Below are 15,728 nucleotides of genomic sequence, written 5' to 3' on the forward strand. Positions count from 1 at the left end.
GAAAGGTATGCAGTATTCTGTGCTTTCATTTTTGTCCTGCTACCACAAGAATTAAAAAATCTTAGCAGTGGTCCTCCCACTTTTGAGTCTAAACCAAAGAATTTCTACAAGGTTCACTATTTCTATTGTGTCGGGAAATTCATGGAAAAAATTAAACTAATTCCTTTGTTATACTGTTTATTATCTTTCTATATACTTACAACTTCTCATCTACAAAAGATTCTTGCACATTTTATTTTTTATCCGTTATTACTTTTCTGAAGTTAATTTCATGTACCAACTCATGGAGATTTTCTCTTCCCTGTGTTCTTGCAGAACTAGATGTGGAAAATAAAAATAAATAAATGCTTGTTCATTGGAGTCAACCTGTTTGTTGGAAAAGCTAGCATGTATTGAAGAAGTTATACTGTGGTGTATCCATAACTGAAAGTCTAGGGGCTGAGGTTTTGGAAAGAATGAGGCCAAAGTATGGGGCTTCCCTGACCAATCCAGTGGTCCTGGAATGTCAGTGCTGGGTGTTCATGCACACTGCTGCAAATATGTGCTGGTGTAGCATACATGTTATCAACATCTGTAGTCACTATTGGCAGGGCTCTGCTCCATTAAAATAGACCATATGTTAATGAGATAATCTTAATAATGACCCACATTAATTTTGGTGGTAGTACATATAGCCATGTTAATCTGTTGACAAAAATGCCTGTCTGTACATTGAATGAGACAGAGTACTGGTTCCTCTTTCTGCAATTGCTTTTGGATTTTCATCAACCCACATGTGATGACTATGAGCATCCACTGATACATTCATTTTGCCCATAATTGATGCTTCTGTTGCCTCAAGTAGAATCACACTTTTAACCATGACCAGTATTGATGGACTTGTAGCTATGTGTAGTACACAAGACAAATCACAAAACACACTGCTCTGTAGATAGGAAACATTTGTTGGTGGATCCACATTAATCCTCTGCACTGCAACACTTGTAAAATAAATCCAATAAGCTTTGTTGACCTCTCTTTGTCGTGCAAGACACAGTTAAATGTCTTATTATTATAAAGTCAATAATTAAAATCCCAGTAGCTTCTAACTGCTCTCAGAAAGATGCTGAGACATGGCTACTTAACTGGAATATGTACATAGTGAACAGTTCAATGTACCAGCTCCAACTGACTCCTCACAACATCCACCAGTAATTTTCACAACAATAAATAGGAATACAGTTCAGTATCACAAGGTCAAAAACACACACACATTTCCATGGAAAGAAATGAAATTTATTTCCTTGAGTTAAATCTCTCCCAGTCTGCTTGCTCAGGAAATTCTAGTGCCAGCCGGCTAATGCTTCCACACTCTGGTGTAAGGTGCCTTGTCTCTTCCTCCTGACTAGTTATGCTCTCACCAAGAGGCAAGAATCGCCTAGAATTACTGCAAAGAAGCTAAAAGAGAATTCCACATATCCACATGTTAAAGCACTTCTAACTCTACAAAATTGTTGTTGCACTAAGGTCATTCAGCCAATCAGAATTGAGAGTAGTAATATAGGCATTTTCATTGGCTATATCCTGTTCTCATTAACAGAAGTTCTGTACAAGGTGCTGCTTTCTTCCAGGACCTGCCAAAGCCCCTATCCAAAAGACGTCAGACCACACCAGCCATTATGGGAAACCACAAACTTGTAAACCAGCTTTGTATGCTTTGGCCACAAACCCTTTAGCAGGATTAGGTAGAGACCAGCTTACCACCAGCAGGCCGCAGAAAACCTCCTTCCCTTGCTAGTGGCTCTGGCACACAACAGAAAGGGGGGTCAGGTGGCAAAAAATGATACTTTACATGCCATCTCTTGTGAATGGCACATAGTCAATTAGTAAACTCTGAGATTTAAGCAGTGGATCTGCACCACACTTTTCAAAGAGCCTTTGACAGAACTACAGTCTGCCACAGTGGTCTTGTAGCCCTGTGCCTTGGAAGTGCATATGATGACACAGATACAGAAAGCACTGTTGAGACAAGGAAATTGCTCATTTGTTCCATTGTGCTAATTGTCACATGTTGATCCAGGATTTTCATCCACTAATTGTAGCGCACATTTATCTATCTCAGGTGTGCGAAATGAGCAGTGCCTTCCACTATTTAATTTTTGAAGTGACAGACAGCCTGTATGCATAAGACGTATTTTGGCTGCCTAACCCTATTTTTCAACATAATCTCCATGGCATTACACCACTTTTCTGGGAGGGTCTGTATGCTTGCATGGTAGCACTCTACTGTTTGATGTGAGAGTCAATTTCATGTACATCAGTAACCTCCCCATCATCCACATACTGCTTCCTGCAAAGTGCAATCTTCATTGGACCAACTAGTTGGTACTTGTTGCTCTTTATGATCTGTTTGACGACAAGGAACTCATTCAGCATATACATTTGAGTATCCCCAACTGGTGGATGACTGGTGTCAACACTACCCACAGAGGTTTCCAGTAGAGCAGTGAGGTGTTTGACTGGCAGTCATCTCGAATCAGTGTGTCCGCACATTCCAACATTGCAGAAGTCACAGCTGTGTGTGGGCAGCTGGCATGCAGGTCACCGTACAGGTTTGTGTGACTCAGTGCTTTTGTTCACTGCTAGGTCTTTGTAGACATTTCTCTGTAGACATTCTGCAAGTGTTTATGAATATCTCGATGCTCAAACTTTCCACCTGTGGAAACTCAATGACAGCTCTCTGCTGGGAATGCACCACCATTACAAATGCTGTTCTGAAGGCTGTGTATAGTGCTTCCACCTCTCAGAACTTTGAGAAACTGTAGGGGCTAAAGTGTGAGTATTCCACAATATCCTACACCATATTTCATACTTTTTCAACTAAAACTGGTGAAGAAAAAAAATGTGTTGACTTACTTATTAAACACACCTTGTAGAAACAAAAAGAAAGGAAAATGTACTGAACCATTTGTATATATATGTGCATCAATAATAGTAAACACAAAAATTAAGTCATCTGTATAAGTTGGAAGATAGCACAATACATACTTAAGAGTTGCGAGTAATTTGCTTTACAATAACTCTGACACGACTAGGACTACAACACAGTAGATCTCGAACCACATGACTGACTACAGACTGATGTGTACTTAGAGCACCATGACACAAAGGAATGTCAGAACACACTGTGGACACTATTGATAGAGCACCATGCACTGAGTATGTTCATATCCACAGCCAGAAATATTTCAGTACCTCTTTATGAATTTAGCTTCAGATCTCAGAGGGTGCATTTCCAGACTGATGTTATTGTACTTACTTTTCTTGTTTTGATGAACACTGACATTTCTACTTTTAAGATTTCCTGTGTGATTGAAGAATTTGTACTCGCCTTGTCTTTGGGCCTATTAGACACACTGCTGCAGTCATTATTTCATCTCACAAAGCCAATCACTCCTTTTCAGTTGTTGTTCTTTCATTTCAACTTATTGAACTCCCAACACACAGAATTCCTACCTTAAATCAATTTCTTAACATTATTATGCATTTCATAACCAAAATATTATGGTTTCAGTTCACATTTGCTTATGGAAATGTTCTGCAGTTTGAACTCTGGGTTTTAAAGTTTTTAAATTCGAGATCACATAGTGGTATGGCAATCTAAAACCTACCAGTATCTGTAGTTCTCTTCCATGTACTACCTTTTTCATTATTCTTTCCTCAATCATTTAATATGGTTAAAGTTAGCCCTGTACAAAATTCTAACAGGCTGCTTCCTCCATTGATCCTAGAGATCTTTTCTTATAATTTTTCATTCTTTTACCATTATATTATAGTCCCCCATCACAGTTCAATTTTATTCCCTTTTAATGTGCTAACTACTTTATTTTATCCAATCCTTTTATTTTTCAGTCTCTTCACAATCTGCACAGATAGCAGGATGCTGTGGTTGGCCATGGCTTTGTGTATATCTTGGTTATGGTAATTGGTACACTATGCTTTTTATAGTAGTTCCCCAATGTTTCAGTTTTCTTTCTCATAATTAAATTAACTTCTGCTGAACTCCAATGATGTTTCTTTTCACATACATCCTGTATCAATTTTTGTTTGTCTGAGGTTGACATTGTAAAATGTTAAAATGTTTTGATACACATCTATATCAGGAAAATTAGTACTGTGTTTTAAATTCTCATTTCCATTTGTTAGTGCTGCACAGTAATTACAGTGGTCTTTTTATGCTTAATGTTTCTTGACACTGCATTGACACAAAATTCTCTCCAGCTACAGTCAGTTTTGACTGGGAAAAGAAACCAAGGCATTGGTGTAATGAGAGATACTGAAGCATTTATGTGAAGTCACTTGGTTATTTTCATTGTAGCTTATGAATTACAGAAAGTAAAAAACTTTGTATTTTGATAAGTTTTGAAGTTCCAGTAGCAAAGTTCCAGAAATCTTGATGTTGTTGCCTCCTCTCGTCTTCAATTTAGATACAAAGTATAGACACACACATTTGTGCCCACTATTGTTCCACCAAGATTTGTTTTTAAGAGGTGATGGTGATTGCCATTCACAACTGGGATTCACTCAGCAAGAAAAGTAACCTTTCACTATTTGGAGAATCCAGTCAAATATTCCATTCTTATTCGTGAGCTGTCCTATCAACTTCTACTCTGTATAGTTTGTGTGCATTATAAAATAACGCTACTGACTGTTTGTTTGTATAAGTGGCTATCAACTGTGTTTATGAGAAAGGGAGCTCTGTTACTCTGGGTAAACTAGTAGCTAAAGAGAAGGTGGAAAATCACACACAACAGATGAGATGGGTCTGAGTGAAGTACTTCAAAAGGAAAACTGCATAGATTACTATGAGATTGAGCACCCTGAACATTAGAGAAAATAATTCTTCAGTGTGTTTTGTAGACAGTCATTAATCATTAGAATTGTCGGGGATGTAAGAAAGATAAAATATACATTCCAACAGTATGCTTCTTTGATGAACCTCATCTGTTGATCACATGACTAACTGTAATTAAAGATAGACAACTTTTATTATTATTTGGAGTTAGTTGCTACACCAGATTTATATTTTAAAGGAGCTGCAACCTACTATCTTTTATAGTTAACAGATTTCTTATTTTCAATGAACTGTAGCTTTTCTAAATAGATAATTTGGTTGCTATTCAGCTGCTGGATCCTTTATGGTTTATTGAGTATGCAAATTATTGTTCAAGAAATGGAATTATTTAATGTTATGTGATGATAGGTTATATCTGCTGATTTTAGTTTCCTACAATGCTAACAACTGTTTGCATACCGATACTCCTAGTGTTCTGATAATTTATAACATGAATGGCTAACAAGATATCCCCTTCATTTTGCTTTGAATTTCAGAAGGATTTGAATAGGCAGTGTATAAAAAAAGCATCTAAATGCAAACAGATAATAATAGAGTAAACTCAAATATCAGCCCTCTATTGACTGAATCTATGTATGTTCAGAACAGACTGGCTTAATTGTGAAGTTTCATCCAGTAATTAGAAACTTTTTGAAGCTTCAGGTAAATACAAAAAAAATGGACTTCCTGAAGTCCAGCCCACAGGTGTAGAACTTTTTACCTCCTTTCTATGTGGATACTTTATTCTTTATAGTTTGTCTTCAGTTACATTTTTCTTACAGGAGATGGCCCTTGAACAACAGACAAGTTCTGTCTGTGATGCAGTTATCATCAAAGAAGAGACAGTAAGTAATATTAATATGAATAAATTCATAGAAGAAAAACCACAGCAGATGTGTTTTGGCACCTTTGAGCTGACTTCACTGTGTCTCATTTTTTTGGTGTAATGGGTTATAAGTTTGATTGGTTTTTTTTGTTGTTATTTTAAGTCTAAAAGCTGTAGTGTGAGCACCTACCTTTGAAGGATTGTCTCTTTCAAGCACCTAACTCAAAACATGAATTCATCAAGGCTTCACTTTTGTTCAACACATGATGTTTTTCCCTTACCATGCTTGCTTTAGAAAATGTTTTGACCTCATTTTTTATGATTCCTCATTTTTTATGATTTTGATACTATCTTGTTTTGTCAGTCTGTAACAAATATATATAGGATGCATCCTGTCCCATGAACAAATTGTTAATTTGTCAACGGAAAGAAGTGTAGTGGGATAGAAATTGTAGAGGGAGACTAGGACAATAAGCAGGCTCAAATGGATGTTTATTGTGGCAGTTATGCAGAGATGAAGAGGCTTGGACAGGATTGAGTTGCATGGAGAGCTGCATCTAACCAGTCTTTGATCTGGAGACCACAATGAAACATTCTCAATGTTCATTTATAATTTTGCACCTTAGAAATGTGTCAAGAGCTGTCTGTATTTTTACTCTCAATCTTGTTCAAATTTTTGAGAATCTCAATTCACTGGAATTTATTTATTTATGTTATACACAATCCAGTCATACTAATTTGATTACCACCTTTGTTCAATGTCAGTGTGGAATAACCACTCACAGACAGTAGGTGGCAGCAATAGCAGTGAGCAGTGGAGGGTGTATAAAGTGTGTCCACCCTAAAGTGCGTTCCCCCCCCCCCCCCCTCCCTCAGCACAATAGCATCTACGAGTGGGAGAATGCAGTGTCCCACACAGTTTACAGTGTATTTTTATGATTCAAAGAGCACCAGTATGAGCTTACTGGTACTCCCCTGGACACCAAACTCCCTGGATTTAAACCCAGTCAAGAATCTGTGGGATCACCTCGATTGGCACTGGAGTTGGCACAGCTCCACACCCTGTTGGGCCTTCCAGAACCTCACTGACTTTCTTCCTTCACATCTTACAGTGACCCACACTGCAATAGTAGTTATTCAGGCTTTCAGCAGTGGTCACGTTAATTTGACTGGACAGTGTGCGTTACATAGATTCATGTGTGTAAGGAGTCTATATATACTGTGTGTAGGTTGTTAAAAAAAAAGGTCAGGTTACACACAAAATGTGAGATCAGGACATCTGTTCATAAGAGGGTTTCAATGTGATGACTATTCATTGTTCTGCCCTGTGGCATTATGAACACAATTTCCTTGAATTGGCCTGAGTGTCATTGCATATGCTGGTGTATATTGAAGATAGTGCTGGGTGAATCTGCTCGTGTGCCATGTGTATGAATGACATTTGTATTCTTTGTGGGCATGACACATACTCTAGTAGGGTAGGCAGTAAAATTAATGAGAAAATATTTATATTTGAACCCCATTTAATCTCTGTGGTGGCATATGCCTTTGTTAATCTTCTCACAAGGTTAGCTGATCAGCCTGTTCCTGATGATTCCTAGAATTTAGATCACAGGAAATGTTCTTTTTCCCCATTCTCGGAGCAGCTATGCCATCAAGTGGAATCACACTCGCAGCTATGGCCAGAATTGGTTCACTTTTAGCTGTGTGTCATGCACAAAACAAATGACATACATCTCTGTACTTGTAATAGGAAACATTTATTGATGGACCCATATTAATTCTTTGCAGTGCTACACTTGTGAAGTAAATCTAAAGTAGATTGCCAGCCTCGCATCAACCTGTGAGATGTGTTTAAATTTCTCATTACTACTAAGCTAATAGTTGAAATCAATATAACTATCAAATTACTCTCAGTAAGGTTCCGAGAAGTGACAATTGGACTGGAATATGCTCACTGTTAACACTTCAGTATACACCTCCAGCTGGCTCCTCAAAACTTCTGGCAAAATCTCCACAACATCAAAACAGGAATACAGTTTAACATCTCTGGGTCAAAAGGGACACACACACACACACACACACACACACACACACACAGAGAGAGAGAGAGAGAGAGAGAGAGAGAGAGAGAGAGAGAGAGAGAGATTTCCATGGAAACAAATAAAATGTATTTTCTCCAATTAGAACTAACCAAGTCCTCTTTGAGAATTCTAACGGTTCCATATTCCATCCACAAAGCATTCAAGACTATGCCACGACCGACCGACCACCTGCGTGCTAGAGAAAATGTCCTTCCCTGCGTAGATTGAAAGTGAAGAGGTGCAAAAACATTTATAAATTCTTGATATGGCTTTCATCATTAAATCTTGACTAATAAACGTTCTTCTATTTCTACTTTTCAGAATGATTGTTAATGACTATGTAAAACAATCAACATTTATTGTATGCTTGTGTAGGGATATGCATATTGAGTGGATGCTAGGCTCCCACTAACTTCAGATTTTACAAAATTTCCAACATAAGCATTATTGACATTATTGTCTCAAATTTTCATTGGTGACACTTGTAGTAGGGTATTCTGAGGCCATTCTTTGCAGCCGACATGGTGTCTGTAGCTCTGTACAGCACATGCCATGACATAGATATGTCTGCTGACAAACTCCAACTGCCATATGTTGACCAAGGAGTACCTGTGGCTAATAATAAAATACAAAACAAATATAAATTAATGCAGAACATCATAGATATAGAAATGACACATTTCTGTGGTGTTTGAGCATCATAACCTTTATAATAAACTTAATTGTAGACATACTCTGTCATTTATAGATGATCAGGCTACAGGAAAGTTCATACGTCTAACACTCATTGGAAAATTCACGCATACAGTACAGCTAAATTCTGTGCCCACACTATATGATAGTCAAGTGATGAGCGTGCAGGTGTAGTATGAAATAATGTGTTTTACAACACCTCTTGTAAACCACACACATCATCAGTTAGTAAAATCTTGGATGTAAGCAATGGATTTGGACCACACTTTAACAAGTCCTGTTGACAGAGGTGAGGGTTGCTATGGTGGTCTTGTGGCCCTGTGGCATAGAATTGTTGGAGATCATATGGGTACAGAAAGTACTGTTCAGACAGTGAAATTATTCATTTGTACCATTTCAGCTAATCATCTCACATAGGTTCAGGATATTTGTCAACTACAGTAAATGTAGCATACATTCATCCATTTCAGGTGTGCGAAATCGTGAAATGAATGATGCCTCCCACTGTTTAATGTTTGAAGTGACAGACAGCCTGCGTGTATTAGATACTGCTGAAGCTGCTCTAACAGCATACTGGTTAGTACTCTGAAACTCGGGTAGTTTTCAGCATAAAGGGCACAGGTTTGCAGGCTGGTTGCATTTGCAAAACCTTAGCAGAAGCCATATCTGCCATATCACTTGTGGCACGCTTCCTTTCCTGAAAAGTAGTGAAAAAGAGAATAATAAAGAAAATGTGCTGAACCATTTGGATGCATAATGTTCAGAGTGATGTGTACTTACAAAGAAAAGTCCCCAGGGATGGTATCAAAATCGAGCGAGGTGGCGCAGTGGTTAGCACACTGGACTCGCATTCGGGAGGACGACAGTTCAATCCCGCGTCCGGCCATCCCGATTCAGGTTTTCCATGATTTCCCTAAATTGCTCCAAGCAAATGCCGGGATGGTTCCTTTGAAAGGGCACGGCCGACTTCCTTCCCCGGCCTTCCCTAATCCGATGAGACTGATGACCTCACTGTTTGGTCTCCTGCCCCGACCAATCCAATCCAATCCAATGGGATCAAAGTTTTGAAACCATCTATACAATGATCTAGGTTGAAGTCCCAGGTATTTCACTTCACAACCACTCATCCTCATGGGCCCTTGTTTTTCAACTAATCAAAGTAAAAAAATCAGAATGTCACATGATATTCTAGAGCTTAAAAATGAGACACATACATAGAAATTGTTGTGCTGTAGTGATTACAGGTGTACATAAGATTTGTAGAATCAAATCTCATCAGGTGCTTTGAAATTTTTAATATTCAGATCATTATCAAAATGAGTTTGGACCATTATTTTTATTCAGTTAATTGGTTTACATGTAATTTTTTTAATTTCTAATCTTTGTCCCATCATTTTAATCATTGCATTTACAGTTTCACTTGCTCTTATTTTGTCCTGAAAAACAAGTGATTAGAATCTTTGTGCATGTGATTAGAATCTTTGTGCATGTGATTTTTAATTGATTATATTTATCTAGCGTAATGCACAAATGCATGAAAATACCAATCTATTGGTTAAAATAAATAAATAAATAAATAAATAAATAAATAATGAAGGATGAAGTAATCTACAGGATGTATATTGACTGTACAGTGGTGTACTTTTTTTTAAATCATCTTAGAATCATTTAATCTTTATATAGAAATTTAAAACATTAAGGCTTGTTACTCTGTGGAGAAAATAACAGAGCTGAAGATTTAAGTGAAAGAAGGGATTATTAATAAAACAAAATTCAAGCAACTTATGGATGAAAATATAATAAGTGAAATGGATGAAATTAAATCAAATTCAATACATAAAAATGTAAAATCACACGTACAAAAATTCCAAATGGAAAAAAAAATACTGGAAGACAAAATAAGAGCAAATGGACTAGCTAATATGATGATTAAAGTGAGATGACAAACGATTAGCAATTCAAAAATTCATTTAAACCAATTAGCTGAATAGCAATAATGATCCAGTAATTTTGATACAGATTTAAATATAAAACATTTCAGTGTACCTGATGAGATTCGAGCGCACATTCTTCTGTATGTCACGACCATACTTCGATCACTATGACACAACCTTGCTATGTTATTTCCATCACATTTAAGGCTCTAGAATACCATGCAATTGTTTCCCCCAATTACTTGCAAGCAAGGGATGGCCAAGGTAAACGGTTGCAGTTTGTGATAACAGGGACCCTAACCTACGTTTCTGTGTAGTTAATTTCAAAAAGTTAATCCCACCCCTGGGGACCTGTCCTGGTTAGCATACCGTGATACAGAAGGACATCCAAACACTTTGTTGACACTATTCATGGAGCACCAAGCACTGACTGTGCTCATGTTGACAACTGAACACCTTACAGCCTGTCCTGTGAATGAATGTTCACATCTCACATTGTGTGTCTTTTCCGACCCATGTTTGTTGGACTTAATTTCCATGTTCTGATAAGTACTAGTACATTTCATTATACTGGACACCTTGTTTAATAGTCTGTAAATATCAGTACATAGAATATAAATACTGTCAGTTTCAACAACAACAGTGATGAGCCCAAACATTGCAACCACTACCCACTACAAGCTTGAATGCTACGTGGAGGCCTTGCAGGCATGTGGCATGGTAAGGAAAGTATATACGCAGAGCAGAGATGAATAGGGAATTATTCTGGCACTGATATGATCCCTTGATTGACTTTGGCAAAGGGCATATAGCTATGGCCCAATACCTGGGGAAAAGCCTAACAGAAATGGTAAAGCTGGTCAGCTGCTCATGTGCTACTGTTGTGAGCATATCTGGAAAGTACAAGGGCATTCAATAAGTAAAGCAATAAATCTTTTTTTTCTGAAAGCAGGCTGGTTTTATTCAGGATTCCAATACACAATATTATTCCCCACAAAACCCTATTTTTTGGGCTCATAGTCCATAGACTTGTGTGAGATGTTGTGGTGTTGTGGGGAAGGAGAAGTTCGTTTGCATTTTTGTGGCAATGAACTCAGTGAAGTCGTTTCTTCAGTTTACTAAGGGTATCACAGTACACTTCAGAGTTGATTGTTGCACAGTGAGAGAGGACATCAAACAGAATAACCCTTTCAGAGTCCCAGAAGACCATCACCATGAATTTACCAGCTGAGGGTGTGGCTTTGAACTTTTTCTTTCCAAGAAAGGTGGTGTGGCATCATTCTGTGGACACCATTTTGCTCCCGCTTCAAAGAGATTAAACCATGCTTCATCACATGTGGTGGTGATCAACAAAAAATTTTCACAATCAGCCTCATAACATGTAAGCAATTCTGCACAGATGGTCCCTCATTGCTCATTATGGTCCTCTGTTAGGCTGTGAGGAACCCAGTGGGCACGCATTTTTGACTGCCCCTACTGGTGGACAAGTATCTGAGCTCTATCAACAGAGATGTCCAGTTCAGTAGTGATGTATTTGATTGTGATCTGTTGATCGCCTCAATCAGGTCTCCATAGACATTCTGCAAATTTCTATGAATGTCTGTGATGCTTTCATTTTCCACCTAAAGAAACTCAATGACAACTCTCTTTTTGGAACACATCTCCATTACAGATGCCATTTTGAAGGTTATGTATAGCACCACATTCTATTGGAACTTCATGAAGCTATAGGAGCTGAAGTGGGACTACTCCATGATGCCCTACAACAAATAACACATTTTTCAGCCAAAACTGGCTGACAAAAAGTGTGTTACATTAATTATTGATCATACCCCGTAGATGAATGACAGTGAGACCACAAGTAGGTGATGAGGTGATGTCCATATATCATTACAGTAAGTTGTCAGAGGCTTGTACACTCTATAAAGCTGATATGCGGTGATGCGTGGCAGATGTGATGGCTGTTCCAGGCATGAGTGTTTTGAAGCACTCCACTTGGTGCATGTTGGTGTATGTGGTACTCTGTGGCAGCTGACCTCTGACAGTAGCATCAGTTACAATTTCAGTGGTGCAGGACCTTTGAGATTAGGGTGTGGATCTGTGTAAATGTGTCACCTGTTTAGATGAATCACACTGTTGGGTGCAAGCTGTGCACCCACTAACCACTGGCCTGTGGTTTAAGGGAATTTGGTAACTTGCTTGTAAACACATAGTGCCACATACCTCTGGAAACCCACCAAGGAGTTTTCAAGAGCTTGCCATGTAGAATCACTAATGTATCACATTCTGAAGTTTGGATCAATATACAGTTAAGCAGTTATGAATTATGTTTTTGGTTCATCAGTGTAGTAGCAATAAACTTTGCAAGGAGTGGTGTGTGAGCAGTCCTGGTAGTAGTTCTGGACAAAAACTTAAGCATGCTCAGTTCTGTCATTGAAGGACTGTGGGCACAAACCCAGAGAAACATACATAAATTATGTATATATGTATATTTATTCAGCAGTAAATTACCAACAAATAACAATTTGAATGGTTTACAAAATTTTCAAACAACAGTGGCATTGACATACAGTGAATGGCATAGTGCCCAAACAAACAGCCCCTATTATCTTTCTAGCCGCTGCCCACAATATAATTGAACTTATGTTGGGCACATTTAAAATCTAAAACATAGATATATTAAAAATTCGAAGACATACACTGGCAAAAAACATTCAACATGATTAAAAGAAACTTGCTTGAAACTTATGTAGCAGGACTCGAGGTTAAAATTGAATAAAATTAGATGAGTTTAAGAAACAGTAATAAAACTTAATATTCAATAAAAGAGTTATAGTCAGGAGCAGGAAAAAACTCTTTTAACAAGAAATACACTTTATTTTAAGGTAGAATTTCAAGGTTTGCAACTTGTGTAAACTCAATTTTGCCTCAGTATGACCAGCTGACAGAGAGCAACAAGCCTTTACAAGCTGGCTGTAATCTTTCATAAGTGTATTTTAGCATCATTTAAATTCAAAAGAGCTACAGAAAATGTATGGTACTAAATATCTAGGCCTACACAATGAGAATTTGTAAAGGGTATTGTGTAAACAATCACACAATAAAATTTAAACAGTTTAACTTCTATTCTTAAAACAACCAATTTTTAAACCAACAAAAGCTTTAGTGCCAATAAAATTTAGCAGCTTCAAAGCCCAGACACAGACCCAAACATTCAGAGCACAAATGAGTCTCTCGTCCTAATAGACTCTGAAAAAACTATTTACATCCAAAGACTCTGTTCTCCATCAGCAAACATATCTCGGCAACCATCCACAGTGTGCAACTAATTTGGGAAGTGGCTGACAACTCCATCTGCACAATCCCTGCTGAATCTTTCCTCGAACCACAACAAGAACAGACTTGCCGGTGCAGACACTACTCATCTGGTGTCATGTAGAGCCCTGCTCATAAACGAGACCTAGAGATATTAGGCGGTTCGTGTGTGCTCCTTTATCTTGTAGAGCTGCAAATCTATTGCCTCCTACCCAGGTGGTGGGGTAGCGTGGCCTCGAGTGTGGTCCGAGATCTTTGACTATTGATCATGGACCAGCCATTGTCTCTTGTTAACTGTCTTAGCTTAAGTTATGTATTGTCACATAAGCGTATCTGTATAGGTGATATGGTATTACCTTAATACATTGAGGACTAGGCAGCTGGGGTAATGATCAACTGTCTGATACTGTGCTTTTTCATATTTTTTTCCGAATTTTGTGTAGCAGATTCTTCTGTACAGAATGTAAGTCAGTTTATTTCATTTAACAGAGGGATGTTTCTTCTGTGAAATACTGGATAGGAAAATAAACATTTTCCTTAGTATGAAATTTTCAAAGTATTTTAGAAAATGAAATACATCACATTCTTCACTGTAGAACTGAAATCTTTTCTTCTCGCTGTGCCATATCTTGCCTTGTTCTGTTCTACAGAACCCTTGCATCTTCTCTCAGACCATTTATACATTTCTGTAGCTGAAATAAATTTAGGAAAATGTATCCCACTGAGTCTGTTCACAACTGAATTATTTTGAGTGGAAGTTCATTCTGTGCCTCCTATGTCAAACCCTCTGCCAGTTCAGTAAGCCATTCTGCAAGATGTTTGCTAGTAGCCCCCCAGCTTTTATGTAAAACCTGGTAATTTACAATCGTCATTGCAAAAATGTGGAAAAAGCTTTTTTCCACCTCATTATTTGCACCTTTTCAAAAGAATGGTACGATTACCTGGTCTCTGTGGTCAACACTGGAAATAGTTTTATTATAATTCAAATTACAATAATGTTTCAATACAATATCATTCCTAATTTAATTCTAAAATTGACAGTGGATGCAATCATTTTGTGTTTTTTCATCAAGAGAAATACATTACCAGTGTCTTTCCATTTCACAAATAGGAAATGGTCTGGTCCATGGAACAAAAGTTCATTTTTTTGTTCATCTTCTGGGCAATTAGGTGTTTAGCTAGTCCCTTTCTATTTATCTGTACTGTATTGTACTTTGGTAACAAATATAAAGCACGTATCAGCAGAGGCAGTTCTAGAAGTCTGTCAAGGGGGGCTAATGGGGGGGGGGGGGGATGGATTATGCTTAACAGAACAGTTGAGGTCCTCCATGGACAAATTGGTAAAATTTGGTGTTGCATAAAGTAGTTAAAGTAGTTTTTGGTAACTGTTTTGGAGTTCAGAGTAAGAACTTGTCTACAGAATGTTTGTGCCCAGGAAAATAATATGATTTGACTCAGATGTCTCATGATTTCGAAGTTTTTGTGTGGGGTCAACAATTTAAGTGTTGGTAGACATACCTGCCATATTTAGCTTTCTTGATTATTGTAAGTTGTATTTGTACATTAATATACATCCAGTGTCTATTAATAAATAATAAGAATAGTGGGCCTGTCTGCAGAGAGCACAGGAGAGTAGTAAGCTGTTAAAACAGAAATCTCAGTTGCCATGGTGACAAGCCAAAAAAATCATTAGTACCTGTTATATGTATTAAAGAATGAAGATATAAGCCTCTAAAAGTAGAAGCCTACAAATTAGGAAAAAGTTTATGGAAGCATACTTTTGAATGGCTGTGAGGCCTGGACTATGGTAAATGCGGAAAGAAAAAGACTGAATTATTTTGCAGTTTTGTGTTACAAGTGCATCCCAGAAATCAGATGGACTGACAGGATTACCAATGACAAAGGTTTTAAAAGTGTTAGAGCGAAAAGGAATTTAATAAATACTATTGTAGAAATAAGATGTCAGATTGTCGACACATGTAGGGCTCCTAAAAACAATGAAA

The 15,728-nt window shown here is 37.7% G+C and overlaps 1 long non-coding RNA gene across 1 annotated transcript in view; it reads left to right on the forward strand.

Moving 5' to 3' along the window:
• LOC124717289 overlaps positions 1-15,728 on the forward strand; it is a 79,975-nt gene that overhangs the window by 23,538 nt on the left and 40,709 nt on the right. The window contains exon 2 of the long non-coding RNA XR_007005731.1: positions 5,656-5,718. This is a non-coding gene — a long non-coding RNA (uncharacterized LOC124717289). The remainder of the gene's footprint in view (positions 1-5,655; positions 5,719-15,728) is intronic.

This window comes from Schistocerca piceifrons, chromosome 9 (assembly GCF_021461385.2).
Source record: "Schistocerca piceifrons isolate TAMUIC-IGC-003096 chromosome 9, iqSchPice1.1, whole genome shotgun sequence".
Taxonomy (NCBI): domain Eukaryota; kingdom Metazoa; phylum Arthropoda; class Insecta; order Orthoptera; family Acrididae; genus Schistocerca; species Schistocerca piceifrons.